The sequence below is a fragment of the Anoplolepis gracilipes genome, chromosome 7 (assembly GCF_047496725.1).
Source record: "Anoplolepis gracilipes chromosome 7, ASM4749672v1, whole genome shotgun sequence".
NCBI lineage: Eukaryota > Metazoa > Arthropoda > Insecta > Hymenoptera > Formicidae > Anoplolepis > Anoplolepis gracilipes.
In genome coordinates, this window is record NC_132976.1 from 13,305,715 (window position 1) to 13,320,941 (window position 15,227).

At 32.4% G+C, this 15,227-nt stretch overlaps 1 protein-coding gene and 1 pseudogene across 1 annotated transcript in view; both read right to left on the reverse strand.

Moving 5' to 3' along the window:
- Positions 1-15,227, reverse strand: part of LOC140667695 (estradiol 17-beta-dehydrogenase 11) — a 104,737-nt gene that overhangs the window by 69,636 nt on the left and 19,874 nt on the right. The window lies entirely within an intron of this gene.
- LOC140667635 (uncharacterized) lies at positions 44-1,317 on the reverse strand (annotated as a pseudogene).

Consider the following 15,227-nt stretch of genomic DNA (forward strand, 5'->3'; position numbering starts at 1 on the left):
AAAGGTAGTCGCTCCTTCCTGTTGTAGTTGGTGAATGCGAGCCACTTATCCTTATCGCTCGGTAATCGGATAGCGCAGTCGTTCATCTTTCCACAGTCTACTGTATGTGATTGCAATTTCTCGACCGAGTGAAAATAGTGCATGCATCTGTAAAATAAAAGTTAAAATTTTTATATCCTTGTTTTAAATATTTTTAGACAGTTTTATTAAATATACATACCGATCGCAGATATATTTTTTAGTCTTGTGTTTGCTGAGTTGCATACTAACAAGTCTAGATAGATTCTTGATCCATGCAAAATGTCCGATATCTTGCGCATCTTGCACGTAGAGCAAGTTGATGTGCTTGTCTCTCTTTTGCTCCGTAAGGTGAATAGGGACAATGTTTTCGTTTTCAAAACTGTACACGTTGATTGAAATGTTATTATAAATTTCAAATTTTTTAATTTGATTAAGAGTGACTGGAAACTCAATATCTTGGAGATTTAGTACTGTTGTATAATGCGGGTACGATGATTGTCGGTGTGTGCATCTTTCAGCTGGATACAGAGCAGCCACTACCGCCCACGCAAAACATGCATTGTCTTTAGATTGCACGTTAACCACTGCTCGTTTCATTATTATCTTTCGCGATAATTGCACGTAACATCCGGCGCGCATAGGATTATATTTATTTATATTTACAGTCAAATTTAGTATACGCGATAATGCCCATCCGCTATCGCGTTCCTGAAATTCTTCGAGCGATGCAAGGATTGGCTCGACGACTCGCCGCTCATACCACTCACGTAAATCGGATGTATGTAAGAGTTCACAGTTTCTCGTATTGATTGATTTATTGGCATGCTTATCGCCCGCCACAAACTCGCCGTTAAACACTGTATTCACTTTCACACTGTTATGTTTTTGCATAACGTCTCGCACGTGCTCGAGCACAATGTCACTCGCATCTTCCAAAAATTGACGAGGTTCGATGTGATTATAATTTATAACCGCACCAGTCAAGATGCGGCTCTCAAACGCCGTATCAATCTCTCGCCATATGAGTCTCTCCGAGTTATTTTCACTACTATAATCACCACCACTGGGTATAAACTGTCTCTGCAATCGAGTTTTTGCACCCTGGAGTCGCGCAATTCTTGTCACCAAAGATTGTCTATTTCCGATTGAGAGTCGCGGACGCTTGACACGGCTGCGTTCTTCAAGCTCTTCGATAAACTCCTCGCAATGCTGCAGCCATCAAAAAAATTCACCCAATGTGGTGACTTGGTGGGAACGCTCCAACAAGTCGCGTTCTTTCTGCTGCACGTTTTCCATTTTTTCTCTCTCTATTTTTGTGTGCAAACATAACACATATTACGCGACATTATTATATGTAATAAAATTTGACAGCTACTGCACCATCGCATATCCACCTCATCGGGCGATGTAACTTTATGTCTCCGTATTTCGTATATTAATCCGATGTCATCTCGAAAGGTGTCCATACACGAAGCACAGAGAGCTAGAGCACCACCCGTTGAATAATAAAAGTGTATGGCGCAAATCTTACGTTGATTTTGCGCACGGAGTTGTTCATTTTCTACTACGTTGTCGTCAAAATCGGTATTACTGCAATCACTAATATAATTACTATCGTCCGACAACGCATGCTCTTCGTCTGACGACTCGTCTATTATCGCTTCGAAATTAATATTTTCCATTTATTCACTATTGTGTCACTAACAATTCTAATGCCTGACAGTAACCACTCAAATTTTTTTTTTTCCACAGCTTCCTCTATGCCCTTTCAAATCGTACTATGGTTTGACGGGGCTCTCATTCTTCTTATATTTCGCCTAATGCTGTCTTAACACATTCTACCGAACGTCAACGCTTTTGCATCTATAAAAACGTTCCGACATGTTCGTCGCAGCGTCGGCCAAAATTTCTATTGTTTTCCCACGACTTTTATGGCTTCTAAAATGTCCCCCGGCTATAAATCAACCACAAAGATAAACACCTTGCAGTTGCAGTTCTTTCCCTAAAAATTTCGGAAGATGTTTTGCTCCAGTTTTGTGGGAGATTTTCCGCGAGGGTACAAAGCTGCCGAACGTCGGCGCTTAAAATCTCTTTTTCCATAATATTCTAATGGTCATAAAATGATCATAAAAATTAGAAAAAAAGAAAAAAACACTTTTATGGTTTCTAAAATGTCCCCCGGCTATAAATCAACCACAAAGATAAACACCTTGCAGTTGCAGTTCTTTCTCTAAAAATTATGGAAGATATTTTGCTCCAGTTTTATGGGAGATTTTCCGCAAGGGTACAAAGCTGCCGAACGTCGGCGCTTAAAATCTCTTTTTCCATAATATTCTAATGGTCATAAAATGATCATAAAACTAGAAAAAAAACAGTTTTATGACTTCTAAAATACCCCCGGCTATAAAATCAACTGCAAAGATAAACATCTACTTTCGAACGTGTGTAGGACTCTTCCCCCCCTACCCCCCTTTCCCTAACAGACCCCTCGCGCCTCCCAGATACCCCCGCCCCCGCACCCCCCTCAGCGCCCCATGGCTTAGAATCCCCACTATAACACTACTAATAACAAAACAAAATAACAATAAAAAAGAGAAGAAACAAATATTAAGAATATTACAAAAATAAAGACAAAAAATCAAAAATTTAGGAATATAAAACATATATAAAATTTTATAATAAAGAAGAAAAGTATAACATATTACATTGTACAATAAATACAATAATATACATAAAGAAATAATATTAGAAGAAGTTCCGGAATACCTGCTAGGAAAGATGAAAGAAAAAGATAGAATTAGAATTGCGAGATATAGAAATGAGATGAGAGAAGAATAATACTGGAGAGACGAGGAGGATAGGAAATACAGAGTCTGCAGAGAAGGCATAGCACATGTAATAGAAGAATGTAAAGAAACTAAACAGAAAATATAAAAAACTCGTTAAGAATAGCTCTCTTATAAATAATAATACATGAGACAATAAGTGCTGTAGAGAGCAAGGACGCTAGACAAAATAAAATAAAGTAAGATAACGTTAAGACGATATAATATATAAAATAAAGTAAGATAACGTTAAAACAATATAATATGTAATTCAGTAATCTTACATATACAAATAAAAAAAAAAAAAGAATTTTTTACAATACACCAGAGATAAAAATAAAACCAAATTAAATTCAAAATAAATTATAATTTAAAACGTTAAAAGTAAGCGCGTGATTTGATAATCTTACATATACAAATGAGAAAAATTTTGATACAATACAACAGAGATAAAAATAAAACCAAATTAAATCCTAAATAAATTGTAATTTAAAACGTTAAAAGTAAACGCGAACATTTCTGGTTTCTTTTTGAGCCTTCTTCAGCCTTCTTCAGATCAATAATTTGATCGCAATAGGTCGTAATTATAAAATTTCGGATTGAGTAGCAAATTTAAGAACGGCAATAACGGAATGCACTACAACGATGGTCAAAGTAACGATAAAATACAAGCAATTAATGTTGACAATGCGTAGACATCAGTAGTTGGAGGACCACGACAAATTAATATATATGTTAATTATAGGTTTATGACCTGACTACATTGCCGGTTGAGTCCTATGATAGCATATATAATTATTAATAAACTATTAATATATCCAGACCATGAAATCGTAAGAATAATAGAGTATCTACAAAGTCAGTATTATACTACGATTATATGTTAATTAAAAAGACAGGCAAAAGCGGTTTATATGTCAAGCTGTTACTGTCGAAATTCTTCGAGGTAGTCCTATATATATATATATATATATATATATATATATATATATATATAGGCATTTCCGTCCGTTTAGCTCGAGCCATATGCTCCCTGCTGTTTCTTTTTACTCTTTGGTTCTTATATATAAGATCATCTTAAGACATGTTTTTAGTCGACTTAAAACTATGTTCAGCAAATCAGATGGCCGAATAGAATTTTAAGACCTTACTTAAGACTTGAATATAAGAACGGACTATGAATACCGGCCTATGATCATTATATGTACTTCTAACTAGAGTTTCTCTAGTAAGAGTTAAGACAATCTGTCATGTATAGCTAAACACCGGAAGTTGTATGCGCGCCAAATTTAAATTAATTATTTTACAAGATATATCTTTACTGGTTATTTTATTGGAATATCTATTTATATGTATAAAATACCTTCGTTATACCATAAAACTTATATTTATTTATGATACTAATTCTTGCGCATGTGTGTGTGCGCGCGCGCGCGTGTGTGTATATAGTACAATAGTTTACCTTATATAATAGAATGTATCTAGTATATAATAGAATGTATCTAGTATATAATTATCAAAGATAAAATTACCTAAAAATTGTGCTAAAAAAAATTAAAAAATGATATTAGAACAATATGATGATCATATATGGTTATCAAGGAAATAATGAATATAATATTAATAATATATGCAAAATGTTTAGTTTTCTTTAAAAAGATGATTTTTATTATTATAAGATTTCTATGTATCATTCAAAAGATTGGTATGTAAAAAAGATGATTTTTATTATTATAAGATTTCTATATATCATTCAAAAGATTGGTATGTAGAAAAGTTGATTTTTATTATTATCAGATTTGTGCAATTCAAAAGAATGATATATAGAATGATATATAGAATTCAAAAGATTTATATGTACATTTAAAAACAAAGAATAATCTTCATAATATGATAATTTCTGATAGTCGATATTATATGCCGAGTGGATTGTCTTACATATTTTTTATCAATAAAAAAAGTAACAGGATTTTTGTTTTATTTATCAAAAAATTGTAAGTTTAGCCGATCATTTGGTATATGTATCAAAGTAATGTTCTTTTCTGCCGCTTTACGATAAAAGTTACTGCTAGTGCAGAAAGGACAACATTATATCAGTAAAAATCAAATTTTTCTTTAGAAATTTTTTGTAAATAATTTCTACAAAAAATAGTTAAGATATAAATATCAATTATTTAAAACTAAATTAATATTTATTGTTTCGAAACAAAAATAAGTTTATAAAAACATTTATCAATAAATTTCCGAAATAATAAATTTAAATTTTCCGCCAGTTTTGGCTATTACATGTGGCAGATTGAATCACCAATCAGCAATTGATAACCCGGTGTCTTAACTCTTACTAGAGGAACTTTACTTCTAACCTTCTTTCGATCTCTAATTCTGACACGTGTTAGTGAAAAAAGTAAAAAATATATGATAGGATACAAATGTGCAATTATTGGGTGTCAAATTAATAGAAAGGACAAAAATAAAATTTCTTTTTTTAAGCAAGCATATATTTTAAGTAAAAATAAACAGTATAATTATTCTTGCAATATCACTGTGTCTCTCTTGATTATATAAAATAATAATGATGATGATTCTGAATATATTTAATTAATCATTTAATCTATGAATATTTTTTGAATAATATATAGTGTGAATAATATATAGAAATCTGTAATATATGTGCAGGCAACACGCGCCATCACAGCGCATGTACACAAAGAGCGCATACCATACACTTGTTTGTACATAAAATTAGAATCGCCTTATACATAAGGAGTTAGCAGTCTAGTAATATATAGAAGTCTGTGATAAAATCTCTATTAATTGTAAGAAACTTGATGTACATCAATTTTACTAATGAAATTAATCATCCCTTACGGAAAAACCACCCAAAAACACTTTGAAAATAAGATTAAAAATAATACTCAATTTGAGTGTTATTTCGGACACTTAACTTGAGTATAACCTTGAACTTAAGTATAACCCCTAACTTGAGAGTTAATTTGAGTGTTATTCTTAACTTCCCAGACAGCACAGTGATGTTTCATAAACATATAAATATTAAAAATGTACATATTGGACGGTTCTTACGTATTTTAAACATCCAGATTAGATTTTTTTAGACAATTTTTTGGTCTATTATTGACGTCTTATTGACGATTTCAACTTTAAATTCATTCATTATTAATCATAATTAATAATATAGTAAATTATATACGTATTTAAGTTATATAAAAATTTCGATTTTGTCAAACAGGTAGTAAAACGGACTATTCCCAGTTTATCCGACCAGTTGCAAATAATCCATTTCATGTTTTGAATCTCTTGTTGAGATTATATCAGAAATTAAACTGACATAAAAAATATATTTCAAATTAAAACATATTTAGTAGTACCTGTTCTTTGTAAGGTTTATATACATTTTATGAAAACTTAAATACGAGTTAATTAAGTCTGACAATGAGCGCGCCGTGTAGTGACAAGCAAATAAACACGTATACAATATATATATATATATATCCAAAATTGTATTTATTAATTTTACTACGTGTATAACCATTCGTAAATTTGTATATTTATTAATGGATATTAATAATGTAACTTTTCCCCTCGAGTAGAAACGTGAAAAGTAAAAAATTTCATGTGAATTCTATGATCAGCTACGATTTTACACGATCCTATACATGTATTTGAGATGTCTTTTTACATATTTTGGATATACATGTTGTCTGTTTTTTTATTTGCTATTGTTATTTATCCATTTAGAACATTCTAATTAAAGTAGCTTTATTAGATACAAAAAAAAAATAATAACAGTTTCATATTCTCAAAAATTCTTTTTATAAATACGTAAAATGAACATTTTTAAGACGTCTAAATATAAATGTATTTTGAACGTCCAATAATGTATATTCTTAAAACGTTCATATTATAACCATGAACATTTGAACTAAATAAAAACTAAAATTGGACGTCCAATGGACATTTTGTGCTGTCTAGGTTGAGAGTTAATTTATGTGTTACTCTTAAGTTAAGATTAACACTCATATTAAATCTCAAGGGAATAACACTCAAGTTGAGGATAACAATAAATTGAATACGCAGCTCAATGAATAAACTGTAGAACTTATTCTGTACTCTGAAAGAAAATGTTAGTTTAAGTTATTCTTTAATGGTCACAAATAAATAATACACTATCAATAAAGTAACTATCAAACTAGGCAATAAGAGCCGTACGCGGATGTTAATGCGTAAATTTTTTTTTTAGAAATTAATTCTAAATTGAAACATGCACAAGGCATATATTTTACTTGGTATATTTACCAAGAAATAGATTCTCATTTTTGAGAATTCTATAACCCCTCTTTCCTCCCCCCCCCCCAAAAGAGATGTAGGCGAGAAAAAATATCGGGGCAAACTTAGCGCTGAATCGGGAATCGAATCCGAGTCTTTCGCTTGCCGGGCGATTGATCTTACCACTGAGCTATTCAGCCCCACACTGATATTTTTCCCATCTATTTGTACCATCAATGAATATTTTTGTTCATTACCCGTAGTGCTCCCATTTTATTTCAGATATGTTGACGATATTGTGTTGGCGGCCCCTCCCTCAAATCTTGACACTATTTTGAACATTTTTAACTCTTTCCATCCAAGGTTACAGTTTACCATTGTGGAACGTTTCAATTTAGAATTAATTTCTGAAAAAGAAATTTACGCATTAACATCCGCGGTCAAAAACCAATTGAATTTTCTTGACACCACAATTATTTTAAAAGCTGGACTTGTAGAATTTAACTGGTTTCACAAGCCAACGTTTTCTGGAAGATATCTGCATTACGAGTCGCGACATCCTCGTAGCCAAAAAAGGGGAATCATCATTGGATTAATAGATAGAGTTTTCCGACTTTCTCATTCAAGGTTTCATCAGACGAATTTTGATTTGTTAATTAACATTTTGCTAAATAATGGATATCCGCTTTCTTTCATTTTTCATACAATTAACGAACGGTTAAAAAAGTTGTTTTCTCGATCAAAGAATGAATATGTCGAAAATGTTACATGTAACATAGAATTAAATGATAAAAATAAAAAGAAAGTCACATATTTCAATGTTTCGTATATTAAAAACATTTCCGAACGTTTCCGAAATTACGTTAGAGATTTAGATGTAAAACTGTCTTATACGGGAATTAACAATTTATGCCGGTTCGTTAAAGTAGCATAGGACAGTCTACATAAGTTTTCACATAGTAATGTAGTCTACAAAATTAATTGTATGGATTGCGATGCGTCGTATGTGGGACAAACTGGACGTTTACTATAAACGAGAATAAAAGAACATTCTAAGAGCCATACGTCAGTCATTGCTGATCATAGAGCGTTGAATCATAATTTTAATTTTGACGATGTTGAAATCTTGGATGAGGAAATGTTTTTGGGAAAAAGATTGATATCGGAGATGATTCACATAAAATGTCAAAAGAATGCGTTGAATCTCCAGAGTGATACCATAAAATTAAATAATGTTTGCCTACCTATTATTTACAATTTATCTAAAATTTCGAAGGCGAAGCGTGGCACAGTAGACAGCGTATCGATCTACTAAGCCGAAGGTCCCGAGTTCGATCCCCGGTAAGAGCAGAAAAATTATATACGCTTGCTCTCTTCTCGGAAGGACACTGGCAACCCACCGAGAGTAATCTTGCCATGAGCACTTCTCTACAAAAATTAGCCGTTCAGAACCGGCGTTAAAAATTGTAGGTCCCATATACATGTATACACATACATATACGTATACTATCCGCGTACGCAATCATATATATGAAAAAGAGAAGTCACCACGCTCTGTCAAGAATCGACGGACTAAGGAGAGATCTAAAATTTAAAATTTTAACGCGTCACTATTTTGATATTTGTCCTTGTGTTATTTATTTATTTATTGTTTATCGGCGTGACGACATGACTTTATATCGTTTGAATTTTTTGTTACGGTCTGTCATTCGTATGCTTGTGTTCGTGCTATCTAGATGTACCCTTCGTCGGTCCAAGTAAGTTGCTTCTTTCCAAATTAATTCGAATCTCGCACTTGAATTTTTTAATCAACATAAGTTGTGATCCCATTAGTGCATTTAGCCTTGTGTTTGGCACCGTGTAGGAGGCGGTTTACATTGGATAGACGTTGGAGTATGACGTGACGTATCGCGGTACGTTAACGGCGGTATGATGTCAGTTAAATTTTTTTTATTTTTTTCACTTTTGCTTTGTTGTATTATTGCTATCTCATTTTTAATTATTATTTTTTCATTTGTTAAAGTCACTGAAGAAGGCTCAAAAAAAGAGTCCGAAACGTTTGAGAAAATATAATTGAATTACACCCAACACGATCGAGAGAGAAGTTTTTTCAAGCCTTCCTCCCACGTTAGCTCTTAATTGCCTTTGTTTTGTTTAATTTAAATTATATATTATTATAGAGCTTATATTTGAAAATTTTTTTCGTAACATTTTTGTTAACTAATTGTTTGTTGTGGCCATTAAATAAAAATATTAAAATATATCATATATTAAATAGAATATACTAAATAGAAGTGTTCATTAAATAAAAATAAAATAATGTTCTTGAATAATGTTCTTATGAAAATAAGTATTTATCTCTATCTTGAGAATAATATTCAATAGTTTAGGGTTTACACTTATAACGAGGCACCCCTCGTACCCGACCATCGACTCGCCGGAAGTCCGCCGCCCGGAGAACATCCGCTGGGCAAAGGTGGAGGCGCGTAGTGCCCTTTTTAAATGCTCCAACCCTTATCGAAAAAACACCTAAAAACACTCTGAAAATAACACTAAAAGTAACACTCAATTCGAGTGTTATTTCGGACACTTAACTCGAGTATAACCCTAAACTTAAGTACAACTCCCAACTTGAGAGTTAACTTGAATGTTATTCTCAACTTTATTTCCAGTTTATCTGACCAGTTGGAAATAATCTATTTCATATTTTAAATCTCTTGTTCAGATTATATCAGAAATTAAACTGACACAAAAGATATACTTCAAATTTCATATTTAGTAGTACTTGTTCTTTGTAGGCTTTATATACATTTTATTAAAACTTAAATACGAGTTAGCTAAGCCTGAGCGCGCCGCGTAGCGGCAAGCAAAAGAATACGTATATAATATATTGAGAGTTAATTTGTGTGTTATTCTTAAGTTAAGAGTAACACTCATATTAACTCTCAAATTGAAAATAACACTCAAGAGTAGGGTAACAATAAATTGAATACGCAGTTCAATGAATGAACTGCAGAACTAAGTCTGTACTCTAAAGAAAATGTACTTTAAAGAAAATGTTAGTTTAAGCTATTTTTTAATGGTTACAAATAAATAATACACTATCGATGAACATTTTTGTTAACTAACTTTTTGTTGTGACCATTAAATAAAAATATTAAAATGTATCATATATACATTAAATAGAAGGGTTCATTAAATAAAAATAAAGTTGAATAATGTTCTTATGAAAAAATAATTATTTATCTCAATCTTGAAAATAATACTCAATGGGTTTACACTCATCTATTGAGTATCATACTCAAGTATTGAAAATAAACTTTTGTGTTTACACTAAAATTTGAGTGTAACATTTAGTCATTGGCTGTACACACTTAATTATGTAATGTATACACTCAATTTTGAATATACACTTAATCTTTGAGTATTTTTTCCGTGAGAGAAAAAATGGCCGTCATAACGGCTCACAGCGGGGCGCCGCCACTGAACTATAGCATCGACGAGATATTATTAAAGACCGTCAGCCCTGGGCAAATTTTTGTGACGGCTAAGTGGGCGCGATAGGCGCGGAGGTAATTGAAGAATAATGGCATTATCGACAAATTTGACTTAATTATATGAGTTATTTAAATCATGCGTATATTTTAACTCATCTAATTGTTGTTTTATTATAAAAAATGTATAGATCTTCTGTGTAGCTGTCTCTAAAATTACAAAATAAGTGTTTTATCATATTTAATCATCATTTTATTACCAACAGTACAATGTAAAACAAGAAAATCTTTGCATTGTCGGTAATATTTTCCGGTCACACTAAACCCCGTAAGACCACCGGTCTTTAATAATATCTCGACAGTGACTATAGTAATACTAGAATAGGCGCCAACACTATCGTGCACCGTGAGAGATAGCTGCTGTACAGTCTCATCAAAAAATTTGTAACACAACTTTTAAAGAAAGTCAATGTAAAAATTTATTTTTGACTAGATGACATCCAAGGGAATTAAGGGGAACTGAGTAAGCGCACAAAGAAAAAAAGACAATAATAGATATTATACCCTCTCTCTCGTTCTCAAACAAAGGCTTAAGGCCACTTCAACCAAAATGGTTAACTTACTCTGCGTTCAAATTTTACTGCCAGTAAACTGCCAGTACTAAAAATCTATAGTTTACGTTACATACACTATACATTTCTTAGTACTGGTAGTTACTGGCAGTGAAATTCGAACGCAGAGTTAATCGTCAGTTAAAGGGTTATCAACATGACCAAATAACTTTGTGTTAGGTATTCGTGTAATATTGTGAATAGAAAGGAAGTATGTACATAATATGGATATAATTATTAATATTTTATTAATAAAATATTTCGAAAAAATATACGAATGAAAAGTTATGAACTATATTGACAGAAATACAGTTGGTAACACAGAGTTATTTTGTCATGTTGGCAATCCTTTAACTGACGATTAAGTTAACCGGAGTTTGGTTGAGGATGACCCTTAGACAGTTAGCGCGTATTTCAGTATTATTAGAGTTCACTGGGCGCCGCATGATAAATAACGCTCGGGAAAGAAACCGAGCTCGGCCGAACAGGTCCGAAACCCAAGTAGACAATTCGCCCCATGTCAGGGATGTCACTTTTGAGACATTGCACGCTGCATGTAAAAATTCATGTAGTAACATCTTCTGTTTACTTTCTAACACTGAAATTTAACTATTGAAATTTACAATAAGTCATGTTGACGAGTGAAAATAACTAAGGAAGATTCGTTATAATGTGTTTATACTCTAGTATGAAATATCATTTTACACATGTTGGGTTGGGTCAGTTTTTTTTTGGGGTGGGGGTGCAGAGAGATGGGTGGAGTCCTTCCCCCGCCCATGTATTTGTTAACCTAACTATCGTTACACAGTATCATATGAATTTTCAATTTCAAAAATTATGAATTTCATTTAAAATCACAATTAGGTTTCGGAGGTTTAAATTTTTCATGTATTTCAGGTATGCATGGATATATATAAGCTACATATTCTCTGTTGTAATAAAAAATACAAACTCTCTCACAAAGTCTAACTTATAACAAAGAATATGCTTTTGATTAATTGAAAACTATGTCCTATTTATGAAACTTTTTTTGTTTATAACTTTTTAATAAACAACGAGCGACGGCCATCCATCTTGTACACTTCAATGTTTGAAATAAAAAATTCTACCATGGCTTAAAATTTTCGTCTAAGTATCTATACTATTTTATGCCATATGACCTTTTTAAAAATTCAAACCTTTATTCGCGTCATACCATACACTTATGTATACTTATAGACTGCGCCTTCTTATGGGTGGCCGCACGACACATAGAAGGACAGAGATATTGATAGACGAAAATTTTAAGCCATGGTAGAATTTTTTATTTCAAACATTAAAGTGTGCAAGGTGGATGGCCGTTTTGACAAAGAATGAATCATACATATATAATATATTTAAACCATATAACCATTTTACAAGAAAACAGGATGTGATGGAGGAAAACGGACTTCAGATTCGAATTCAGTAACCAAAAATCCTTGTCGGAGACCCACTCTGGTTAAACTAAATTTTTGATCATGTTTTTTTGTGGAGCTATGTTATTGGTTATTTCCTCTGTCATCTGGCATTTAAAGAACTGCATCATTGTACATTGCACATGCGCGACGAGGGAAAATGTCTCCTTTTGCCCCTTATCTTGGCACCGGTAAGATATAAAGCTCTATGTATATTTAATATAACTCTATCTATATTTAATATGAGGATCAATATCATTATTCGGAGATCATTCTGATTCCGACTGTCCGAGCAAGCACCGCACAGAGAGCTACCGAAATACCAGTACAAATCACGACGATTGCGGTGGAGCGTACTCTCCCATTGTCGAGTGTTCTCGATAATCCATGCTCTGTGATCTCCTGAAAAATCACAGAAGCGAAAGAGGTGGAGCGTATTCCGCCTCGGTCGAGTATTCTTGGTCCTTCCGAAACAATATTTTTCGGCCATCCAGAAAATAGCGGACATACCATCTCGAGGTAAATAGTGAGCTGCCTCCGACGAGAGTTCTCGTCGTCCACTGTCTACCGTTCTTTTACCGCTCTCGCATTTCCGGTATTCACGAAAAGATACGCGGCCAGATTAGACGTGCTGCATCGAGATATAGAGCCGAGACATTTAAATCCTCGACACACGACGATAAATACGTGTGGTTTAAATACCCAATCGTCAAAACAACTAAACCCAGACACGCATGCGACGGAATAACAACACCGAATTCATTCTTACAAAGATCTCTCGATTCATTTCTATATAATACTAGACCGCTAATCTTTATTCCCTAGACGGTTCGGTATATAATATACAATTTGTATGTATTATACATAAAAATCGATTGGAATGCAACCAATCTTAACTGATCGGTCTCTTGCAAACTGATTATTAATATTTAATTATTGATATTAAGAGCTAATAATAATTGCTAATTAATATTTTTATTGATTTATTTATATTAGTATGTGCCGTCGTTTATATGATCACTGTACATACACATAGTTACCCATAAGCGGAGGACATGAAATTTTACCAATCCAGCATTCCATTCGGTTATTATGTCCGCTGCCTATGTGTATAAAAGTACATAGGTTTCAGGTCTACAGAATCTAGTAACTATATAAGGGGCTTAGTAGTCTAGTATTATATAGATGTCTGTAGATATGTCAATGAATAGGTTAGACCTACTTATACAGGGTGTTTCATTTTAAGTGATATCGATATCTTGCGAATCGATGATTTTATTGAAAAATGTTTCAGATAAAAGTTGCATGGTTTGAAGGGGGACGCATGATGGAAATGTGGACTTGACCTTGAGTAACCTTGTCAAAATCAGGTTAAGGTCATTAATGTTTTTTTAAATGGAACCTACTATTTTTCATTACATATTCTTGTAGCTTACCTCAAAAGCTCTCCAAAACACTATAATACAGTTGCGTTTCAATTGGTGTAATTAATAAATAAATAGAAAATGAGCATTGATTTTGATCGCTCATAACTCCGTTAAAAATTATCGTACCATCATGAGCAAAAAAGTTTTTTAAAGCTGAAACTTTGCTCCATCAAATGGTATAATTGTAAAATGTTCTTAACAAACATGTAAACATGCTATAAATGGATGATAATAAAGTAAAAATGATCGATTTTTCTTTTTTTTATTTTGACCCAGAAAACAATTATGTGGAACAACAACAAAAATTGGTTCTTCACGTTTTTTTCATACTTTAGTATGCTGAATTTGACAAAAAATTACTGAATAGTTATAAAATTTTTTTCAGGGTTGCCACTAAGTTATTATGTAGCAAAATATACAAGAAATTGTGAAATTGCTTAATTTCAGTAGGAAAAAATAGAAAATAATTTAAATAAATGTTAAAAAATTGGTTTCCAATACACTGACACTACATTAACTTTTACTAATTGTAAGTATCAGTAAGAGTAAAAGAAATATTAAAAAATTTTTTTCTCTACCGAAATTTGAAAAAATTTCAAAACCGGGATTATCCAAAGCATACCACGATTTGACTACGCATTGACGTAAAAGTGTGCGAAATTATGAATGTGGTGTAAGAGTTCGGACATGAGTTGAATTAAGATTTTACATTGAAATTTTCGCGCAGTACTATCAGCCTTGGTATTTTCCACACTCTCAATCATCATCACTCTTTGTTATATTTATTTATGTGGGAGGGCATGGGAGGCGGGGTTTCACCCTCATAAAAATACAATCCAATGCACAAAATTCTTCTTTGCCGAAAATTTTATATAAATGTCATAATCGTTGAAAATGATATGGATAACAATCATTTGCTACTTGAGTTCTCTATGTTATTTTCATTAAGTACGGTAGTCATTATAATATTTATATCTACAGTTATGGAAGCAAATTAATATTAGTCATACAATAATTTTATCATTTTTATTGTTAAGTCATGTAAATTTTTAAATCAGTATCTCTTAAAACGTTTGTGGAAATATTTTTAGAAAGACTTTTTTATTTTGAGGCCCTAAATTCATATTTT